Below are 10056 nucleotides of genomic sequence, written 5' to 3' on the forward strand. Positions count from 1 at the left end.
TTAATGATATCACACAAAAATGCAGATTCTGGTCTTAAAAAATCAGAAGATCTGTCAGTACTATTTATTTTGCTTTTCCATGTGGTAGCAGTCTAGGGGAGCAGTATAGTGGCAGCCTTTTGCAGTTGGAACACCACAGAAGTGAGTTCTCTCTAGGTCCCACCACTCCCTGGTCCCACCATCCCCTAGTTATCACCCTAAGCCTTTGTCACCCCCTCACCTCTTAAAATTCTTGTTTCTGGCTATTTCAATAAAACACTAGTCTAGATGAAGATGCAAGTGAAGTCCCAAGTCAGCTGAATTGATGTAGATTACCCAGCTGGGTCTGACCTAATTGCATGAACATGAGAAGGACTTAGTATGCAGTTGAGGATAGAAGGGGACAAGAGAGGAGAGGAACAGGGTGGCCTCTAGCAGAAGAGGTCAGGCCCTGGCTGATAGCCAATATGAAAACCGGGACCTCAGAACTAAAAGAGCAAGAAATTGCTAGCCTACAGCCTGAATGATCTGGGGATGGATGCGACTCCCCAAAGGCTTCAGATAAGAGCCTAGTTGGTCTACACCTTGATATCAGCCTTGCAGTAAGCTTTGGGCAGAGCCTAGCCATCCCCATCAGGATTCTAGGCTGGCGTAATCAGAGAAGAAATCATAGTTCTTTTAATCCACAACATTTGTGACAATTTGTTATGCAAAATAGAAGAAGAATACCTGGACTTGGTGGAATCAGACAATATGGGTTGCATCCAGGATCTATGTGTATTCTCTAGGGGAAAGTTCCTTGCACTATTTTCCTTACCAATAAAATAAAAAAATCACTTATCCCATAAAGTTATTGAGAGGATTAACTGGGATAACACATTGTAAAACACTTACTTGGCTTAGCACATATCTAAGTGCTCAGGTAATAAATTAGCTCCCAATAAGCATTTTAAACTTTTTTTCAGTATCTTCAGTAGATTTCAGTAAAAGCAGGGTATATATATATATATATATATATATATATATATATATATATATATATATCTCCATATCCATGAATAGCAAATCATTCAAATAGATTTAAACTGCTTTAATGCTGTCATAGGGACCAAAGCTATGGATCAAAATGCCTTTTTCTGCGTGCCTGTTGTGGGAGTTTTATCTGCTACAGAGACCGTACAGCCTTGTACTGCCAGCCTGTAAAAAGGAGGAAAAAATCCATATTTCGAGCAAGGCAGCAACTGTGGGTTCTCAGTCCCAATCCTGTAAGTCACTTAGGCATTCAAAAATACCCTTTCACTTTTCTGGATCTCAATTTTTTTTATCTGTACAACAAATACAGTCTCTCTATGGTTTCCATGAGACTCCCCGTTCTCCATGCCTGGAAAGTTCTAAGTGAAAGACAGGAGAAGGACCCTGTTGGCATAGAGAAGCAGCTCTGTCTCTGCATTCCAAAGTTGGCAGAGGGAGCTGGTCCAGGGCACAGGGGTGGGCACCATTTTCCCATCTGCGGCGTTTCCTTCCTCTTTGCTCCTACTTTCAAGAGTTATGAGAATTAAAGAGGGCCTGACCGAATAGCAAAGGAATCCATCAGGCACAAAGGTCTGCTTTCCCCAAATTTGTGGAAGCATCCACTAGGTTAGTGTCTCATTCATCTAGACATGATAAAAAATTACTTTCAGAATTAGGACAGAATTCAGGCAAACATCTTATTAGTATTCAAATCTTGTTCTTTGGTTTATTCCTCCATATTTTATGAAATCCATCTTTTTAATAACCTGTCCTCAGCAAGCTTCCCCAGGTGTTGGTCCAGCTAAAGCATGGTGCACCACTCTGCCATCGGGGCAGGGCTTGGTGGATGAGGACAGTGGCATTTGGGACCATTTGTGCTGCTTCCCAATCCTGAATGATTGCTGGCATTCGTGATTATTAGAAAAATTCCTCAGAGACCTATTTGAAAGGGCAAATAATCTCTGCCCAGGGAAGATGAGTCACTTCTGCTCTGTGGAGCAAGAAAAGGGGCAAAAAAGTAGTCATTAGGTGACGCCAATTCTGCTTCCTGTGACCTATCTGCTGGTAGCTTAGTAATGAAGACCCCAGAGAAAATATAGGAAACTTGCGTTGTTTCCAAAATAACTACTGGCGCTGTGCCCTTGAGCAAGTTACTTGACCTCTCTGAGCCTCCTGTGTAAAGTAAGCGTGAAGTGAAAAAACTTTTAAAACTTACTCCAAATTATTAGAGTGTAAGGAAATTTACCAATATTATTTTTCTCACTCTAAATGAAAACCATTTGTCAGAGTTGACAAGAAACCCAATATCAGTTGTTACTGGAGTGAGAAGGAAGCATGGCCAGCCTTTAATAGCCTCACTGCTAATAGTCCGGAAAACACAGAGAAAAGCCTTTCTTTAATCCATTGTGGTGCCCAGAGGTGTTCATTGCCCATACCGACTATGCCAAAGTAAGCAATTCCTCTGCTCAGCCATCAGGTCTTGGGGAACCCAACCTTTCCCCTCTGTTCGCACCGCTTTTCACTTCTCCACCCTCTTACCTGGGCCAGTCTTGCTGCATGCTCCCTGAGCTGAGGCCAGGGACCAGCATGGACATGAGCATGACAGGCGTGACTCAGCCAGTCTTCCGGAAAGCAGGAGGAGCTGTAGTGAGGACTGGTGAGCTCACCTGCATGTGTCCACCTGAAGGAAGAAGTTGCTGCTCAGCTCCGAGGGATTCATGTCACCTAGGAATATAAGTCCAGGGATGGATGTCTTCCAAAGCTCCAGGAAAAGTAGGAATGCCCTGTAGTTAAAAAATAAGTGCATTGCATGGGGCCAGGCCCACCCCATCTGAAGATAGATAGCCCCTGCATGGTGAATCGCTTTGCCGTAACAGTGGACCATGGGGTGGTTGGGGTGGCTTAAACATCAGGAGTGTTTGTCTTCCAGTCTGGAGGCCAGAGGTCTGCAGTAAAGGTGCTGGTAACAGTGGTTCCTTTACAGCCTGGAGGGAAGGACGGGCTTCTTTGACTTGTTGATGGCTGTCTTTACACTCATTGGCATTCTCCTGTATCTTCCTATCAGCTTTCCTCTGCACGTGTCCATGTCCAAGTTTGTCCATGTCCAACATGACACTAGTCATGTTGGATTAGGGCCCACCTTAGTGACCTCATTTTAGCTATACTAATTTCATCTGCAATAACTCAATTTCTATACAAAGTGACTTTCTGAGGAATTGGGGGTTAGGATATCAACACAGGAATTTGTCAGGGACACAATGCAGCTCATAACGGTGGTCCCAGCCTGGACTTTGGGGCAGCTTACTTATCCCCTTTATTAACTGAAGATTCAGTCTCCAAGGTACCAAGGAGCTGCTGTTGGGGGTGGGAGGATGGAGAGAGGATCAAAGACAGAGTGACTGAGGCAATGTCACTTGGTCTTTTGGGATGAGAAGCCACAATTCATTTCTCCAACAGGCTATCTGCTCAGTGTGGCATCTGGCATCTAAGTTGAGCATCCTAGTTGAGCACAGTAAATATGTGCTCAACTAGGATGAATCAAAGTAGATCAGAGTTGAGCAGGAAAAAAAGAATGGAAGAGGATGCCAAAGAACAGGACTATTTAAAGATAACCTCACAACCACTGGAGGAATTCTGTTCTCTGTAGTGAGACAACCACTCAGCCTGATGGCAGTGGGCATCAGTGATATCTGTCATAGATCAGGCATTTCCCTGGCTCAGTGGTAAAGAGGCCAGATCCCAACCTGGATAGACATTGGAATTAGAGATGTTCAAAGACTTAATTTATCAATACTGACCCAAAAAGTGGATCATAAAATTTATGATGATTTATTAGCACTCTAAACCTGTCTGCTTATGTTATACTATTTTTATTATGGATTATTGTCAGAGTAAGTAGCAATTCCTTTCTGATGAAGAAGGCATGGGTTTGGAGGAAAACCTAGACCACATCTCCCCATCCCCATCTTTGCTATGTGCCCTTGGCTGAGATGGAAAGTTTCTCTGAGTTTCAATTTAATCATTTGCAAAGGATTAAGGATGTAAATATTGGTTCCTGTTGATTGAGTCTTAGTACTCATCTTAAGCCAAAATGATAATACTTCCTACTTAGTTAGATGTAAGTTCTCCTTTAGTACTTTTCATTTATTAATTTTGTTTCTTCCTTGACTTTATTTTGTATTAAGAACTATGTTAGTCAGGTTCAAACTTAAGTGGATTAAGTACCAAAGGGAAAAAAAGCATTTTTTTTTGTTTTGTTTTGTTTTTTAGCCTGATGCAACTAGAAAGCCAAGTGTGGCTGCTTCAGGGCATCTGAAAAATATCATTAGGGTTCTGTGTCTCTGAATCTCTTAGCTCCATTTAGCCTTCAAGGGTACTACACGCAGAAGGCTCTACCTTTATAGAGGCAAAAAAATTATCAATAGTTCCTGCTCACAACAGTCTTGCAGTTTTAAATTCAGAACAAGAGAGAAATTATTCTTTTAGACTTTAGTATTTTATCTTAATTTTAAAGTTCAGAATTGCATGCCCTATCATGAACTTCAAGGAGAGTGCAGGACCCTGACTGACTGTGGCCAAGACAGACACCTGTCAGGAGCAGGAGGAGTAGACAAACTCCCAATCCTTTCAAGGTAGGCAAGGGGTAGGGTTTTCCCCGAAAAAAAATCACACTACAGGCAAGGATGTTGCCACTGTAGTGTATGAAGGTTCTGTTTTTTTCCATTTATTTATTACATCTAAAAAATTCCCAGTGATTATTTTAGCCTTACAAATAAATCTGACCATGAATATTGATGTATTGGCTTGATACACAAAGCAGGCTGAAAAAAAAACTAAGCTCCTAAAGTTGACTGACTATATTTTGTTTAAAACACATTCTGGAATGTACACACATTCACACATGTACACCTCTGCCTAAGGTTCTTACTACCCAGGTAATTATGTCGAGACACTGCAATATGGCTTTTGTGACTCTTTCTAAAATGCTGTGAACTATGATCCAATATAGTTTGGATTTAGAGAGTGAATCCTTCATTGCAGTTTACAATATGGGACCAAAGACTTTTCTGAGTCTTCCTTGGAAATAAATAATTCAATAAATAGTGCTAAGAGGATTCTGATGTATCTGGGGGTTTTGGTCATAGGTGTGGGAGGAGCTATTAGAAGCCTATTTTCATGGGAGCTAAGGTCCCTCCTGGAGTAGGGAAAATGAAATTGCATATTCTACTGGAAAAATATCTATCTCAGCATATTTGCAAGAAATCAGGAAAGCCTTCCTGCTAACAGGGAAAGGCCCACAGCAAAGCCTTAGTTTTCTACATGAGGAAAGCAAAGGGTACAGTGAAAGGGATGAGGACAGCTCTAGTAGGTTTCTTCTGACGTCAGCTAGGAGGGGATTCCATGTTAATACTTCCAGAAATAAGAACTGGCTTAGAGAGAGAAGAAGAAACAGACCTTTCTCAGTTGGGACCTTGTTCATTCTTCAACGAGAATGACGATGGCTTTTGTTACATAGGGGATACACTAAGGCAGAGAAAGCCTTAGAAGAACGAGTAAGTGGCATACACAGAATTCAAGCCTCCATCTTTTCCTTGCATCTGGAGGTTGACTTTGTGCCTGAAAGCAGAAGGTATCCTGGAGCTGCTTTACCTCAGCTATTTTCAGTGAAAAGAAAACAATAATATGAGGGTGAGATGGAAAGAGGGGTGTATGCCTATGGAGCCATATGGGAGTAGGAATATAGAGAGAGGTACATAGCCCACTGAATGACAGCCTATTTCCACCTCAGCCTTTTCTCCCACCTGTGCACTGGGGCCGAACTCCTGACCTACCTCACAGGACAGCTGTAAAGTTAGCTGAGGGCCTAGGTGAGGAAGTGTGTGACACAGAGCTGGCCACACCAAGTTGTCAGGGTTGGAGTCAGATGCCCAGAAATCTCTATGTACAAACTGACATTTGTCATCACACAGCCCAAGGACACATTTAGCAGTAGTAAGGAACTGTGAATTCATAATACACCCACTCCCCGCAACCACTGCTGAAGCCCCTGAGCTGGCATGCTGAGTTTTAGCTTAAAGGCCCCCGGAGCAGCTTCTGGTGCGTCCACAGCAACATACTCCACCACCACCATCACCACCACCACCACTGGTTTTGCCTTGAGTTTAAAACCACTGGTGCCAACTGGGATCCCCAGCAAGGTAGTAGCTGCTGTGACAGCTCCACCTGGTGCCAGTGCAGCTGCTGGAGCAGCCACCTGTCCTGTGATGACCTCTCATAGCTGGAGAGCCTGATCAATGTGGATTCTGAAGCTGGAGGTCCACGGATGGCACTTCCCACAGCAGGCCACCCAAGTCAACGCCTGGGACTGCACGCTGATTGAGAATGGGGAGAAGATCATCAGTCTCCACTGTGAGGTACAGAAAGTGAAGCTGGATCAGTAGTGGTTGGACCAAGAGCTTGACTTCCTCCTATCCCAACAGAAGGAGCTGGAAGACCTGCTGAGCCCCCTGGAGGAGTCAGTTAAGGAGAAGAGCAGGACCATCCACCTGTAGCTTGCTGACAAGGAGCATGAGAAGACCTGAAAGCTGGCTGAGAACATTGAGGCACACCTGAAGCACATGGCCCAGGAACTCATGAACATCATCGAGCACCTGAATACATCTGGAGGCCCCACCAGCACCAGTGACCCTTGACAGCAGATCTGCAAGACCCTTAATGCACATGGAGACTCTGTAGTGGATTGATCAGAATTCAGCTCTGCTGCAGAAGAAGCCGGAGGAGGTGACCAATGTGTACAAAGGGCATCACAAGAAGCAGGAGTGCAGCTTCTGAATCACCTTCTCCTAAATACAGGCCTCTTCAGGGCCATGGATTTGGGGCAGGGGGTAGGGGTCATTTTATTTGGGGGTTTCAATGAGATAACTTTTCTTTCTTTCAAATTCCTGTGCTGTTGAGAGACTTGTTGTGTGGTTGGACCTCTCCCATTAATAAATAGAAAATATTCCAAGTCCTCTGATCCAGGCAGCAACCTAGCGGGTGGTTTTTGTGTTTTCTTTGTATCATTGGCCCCTTCTCACCTAGTACAACCACCTACCTCTTCCTTCTTGTTACAGCCAAGTGATGGAGAAGTGCTGATTCATTGAAGATCAATCAATTCCCTGTCCAGGGTTTCTGGTTGGCAGCTGCTCTGTTCTACTCAGTCTTGGGAACACTGAAAAAAGACAATCCCTGTCTTCTGAGGAAATGGCAACCTGGTCTTGGAGTACAAGATGTGTGCTCATGAAAATTAACCACCAAGACAAAGAATGGGACAGACAATGGGATAGAGAGTTTCTTGGGTCCCTGAGGGTGTATAAGAGATGGCAAAAGGACATCAGGCCTCCCTTTGCCTGATTAATATGCATGCTCATCCTCCAGGTCTTGCATTAGGCTCACTTCCTCCTGGAAACCTCTCGACTGTGCAAAGCTAGGTTAGATGACCATCCTGGGGACCCCATAGGACACTGAGCTAGCACATGACTCTGTATTGTGTTGACCATGTGCTTCTCTATCTCACCATTAGATTATGAGCTCCTATGTGCAGAGACTGACTGTCTTTCCCTTTGTATTCCCGGCACAGTCCCTGTCACATGCTCAATAAACAATGAAGGTGAAACTCAGCATATGGCAGGTTCACAAAAATACTAGTTGGTGTGGCCTGAGTTGCCAGAGGCAGCCACAGACTTGGTTCTGCACTTCCCATTGCCAAAGTTAACTTAGTCACAATAAGGTTCACAATGTCTTGAAGGCCAAAGCCAGTCAGTTGTATTCCAGCTGACTTTTATAACTTGTCTTTGTACTTTGCTGCATTATTTAAAATACCTATGATGGTATGTTGCTTTTCTAAATAAAGTGTATTGTGAAGCAAAACCTGCTATTTGTCTGGGTAAATGTTAGAAGGAGAAAGTGGCTTTTTGGTTTGAAAAGCAGAAGCAAGCAAAACTACATTGTTTATAGACACCCATAAATATGTGATTGGACCTTTAGTGAGAGGGAGCAATACAAATTCAAGTCAGGCTTTCTTCTGGCTGGATGGGTACCACAGGTGGAAGAGGAGTATCTAGGCAGTCCTGCCTCAGGGGCTGTGGGCCCATATTTACTATAGAATCCTGTCTTGAAATATGTGATTGTGCTGAGTCACCTGCCACCATATATACGACAACCCCAGTGGGTATAAATGTCATGGTGACATTATAAACAGCATTTCTTTCTGTCACACAGGGCTAGCTGTACAGTTCAGACTTTCTGCAGAGTGGGGTTTGTCCCTTGGGTTTATCGTCCTCTTCCACTACCCCTGTGTGAATATATGAATCTGTTGGAAAGTAGAGCAGCAGCAGTAAGTAAAATCCAGTGATGTTGCAGGCATCCAACTGACAGCCAATCTGAGCTGAGAGCTGTACTCTGCTGCCTAGATGTTGGTGCTCAGTGTGTCTGAGAACCTTCCTCATGGAGCACTGTGGAGCAGAGGTGGTCCCCTGAGGCCCTCAGGGAGAGTGCCCACTAGAGAACACTGGTGTCTACAAGAGGGAACAATCTCTCCAAATTCCAGAGCTCCTCTGTACAAAACAGTTGAGGTCTGCCTTGACACCTTCAATCTAGATTTCCCTCTCCCATCTCCAAAAGTTATCTTCAGTGACTAAACCATTATACTGACTATGATGATGTTGGCCATCAAAAAGACATTGAGAAGGATATTACTTCATTTGTGGGGAAGAAGTGGCAAAACATAGGTATGGGAGTTGTTTATGTAGATAAATCATTACCTTCTTCACACACACATACACATACACACACACACACACACACACACACACACACTGTATGGACGTACATGAAAGTTAACTGTAACCCTCTCTGAAATCATGAGTGATTTTTCTTTTCTCTTTGTTCCCTTTCTTTTTTCTTTATTTTTGGGAAGTCTTGCCTGATTTTTCTAAATTTGCAGTGATTAATTTGTTTTGTCTTTATATTTTTAGAAAAGGGACATTTAAAAGAAAAGAAACAAAAGCCCTCTCTGCCTTCCTAAGCTCCATCTTAGATCCAAAGTCCTCAGTGGAGCTGTTTCAAGTGTCTCCTCCTACACTTTCCCATCAAATAATGAGGCACTCTGCCGCCCCTGAACTGGGGCCATGCCACCACCTCTGCAGGCACCGCTTTAGCCCTTGCCAAATGTTGCCTGGGGCCTTAAATTAGTCATGTAATGGTTCCAACTCTTTTAATTCAATTAAATTTAATAATGTCTGATTGAATGTCCAAGTGCTATGCTGGGCTGTGGCCCTTTCTATACACAAAGGTGCCATAATGGCCCTAGCTGGAGTGCCTGGAAAATATTCAAATGACAGCCCACCTCATTCAATCTCCCCTGGTGCTCCCAGGTCCTGTCTCACTCCACTGCCTTCTATGTGATCCCCACTTTGCCCCACACCTGTGTCTCTGTGCTTTGCTTCTTACCTATCTGCTCCAGCAGGACAGGCCCCTGGCTCCATTTCTATCTCCCATAGTGGAAGGGAACTTGTGCATTATGACACGTGAAAAAGTCATCTCCTAGGAAAAGAGAAGGAAGTGTTAGAAATTTAACATGTTTTTCAACCTAAAACAAAGCAAAAATGAAACTTTACCAGTATTTTTATATTCGTCAACACATCATCTAACTAACTACGTATCAGAGGATGGCGCATCATCTGTGGTATTCAATGGATCCTAAGGGAAGTGAGTGATTCTGATCCAGGGAGAAGTTGACTAAGGCCCTCAGTCCATTGGCTTTCGGTTTTCACAACTTAATTTGAGAGATCTGAGATTATATTATCTGGATTTACTTAAATCATCCCTCACAACCTGAAACACCAGTTTCGATTTCCTGCTGTAAGAAATCCCTGGATTAATGGTATTATAAAAAATGTAAGCCTAAAAAAAAATCTATAGCTTTGCACAATTCACAATAGCTAAACTAAGGAACAAACCTAGATGCCCTTCAATAGATAAATGGATAAAAAAAATGTGGCACATATACACAATGGAATATTACTC

At 43.4% G+C, this 10056-nt stretch overlaps 1 pseudogene; it reads left to right on the forward strand.

The window, feature by feature from the left end:
• Positions 1–2577: 2577 nt before the first annotated feature.
• On the forward strand, positions 2578–6837 carry LOC124103702 (nuclear pore glycoprotein p62-like; annotated as a pseudogene).
• The last annotated feature ends 3219 nt before the right edge of the window (positions 6838–10056 follow it).

The sequence above is a fragment of the Marmota monax genome, unplaced genomic scaffold (genome assembly GCF_021218885.2).
Source record: "Marmota monax isolate L192 unplaced genomic scaffold, Marmota_monax_Labrador192_F-V1.1 WCK01_AAM20220418_F8-fsc00006, whole genome shotgun sequence".
Classification (NCBI taxonomy): Eukaryota; Metazoa; Chordata; class Mammalia; order Rodentia; family Sciuridae; genus Marmota; species Marmota monax.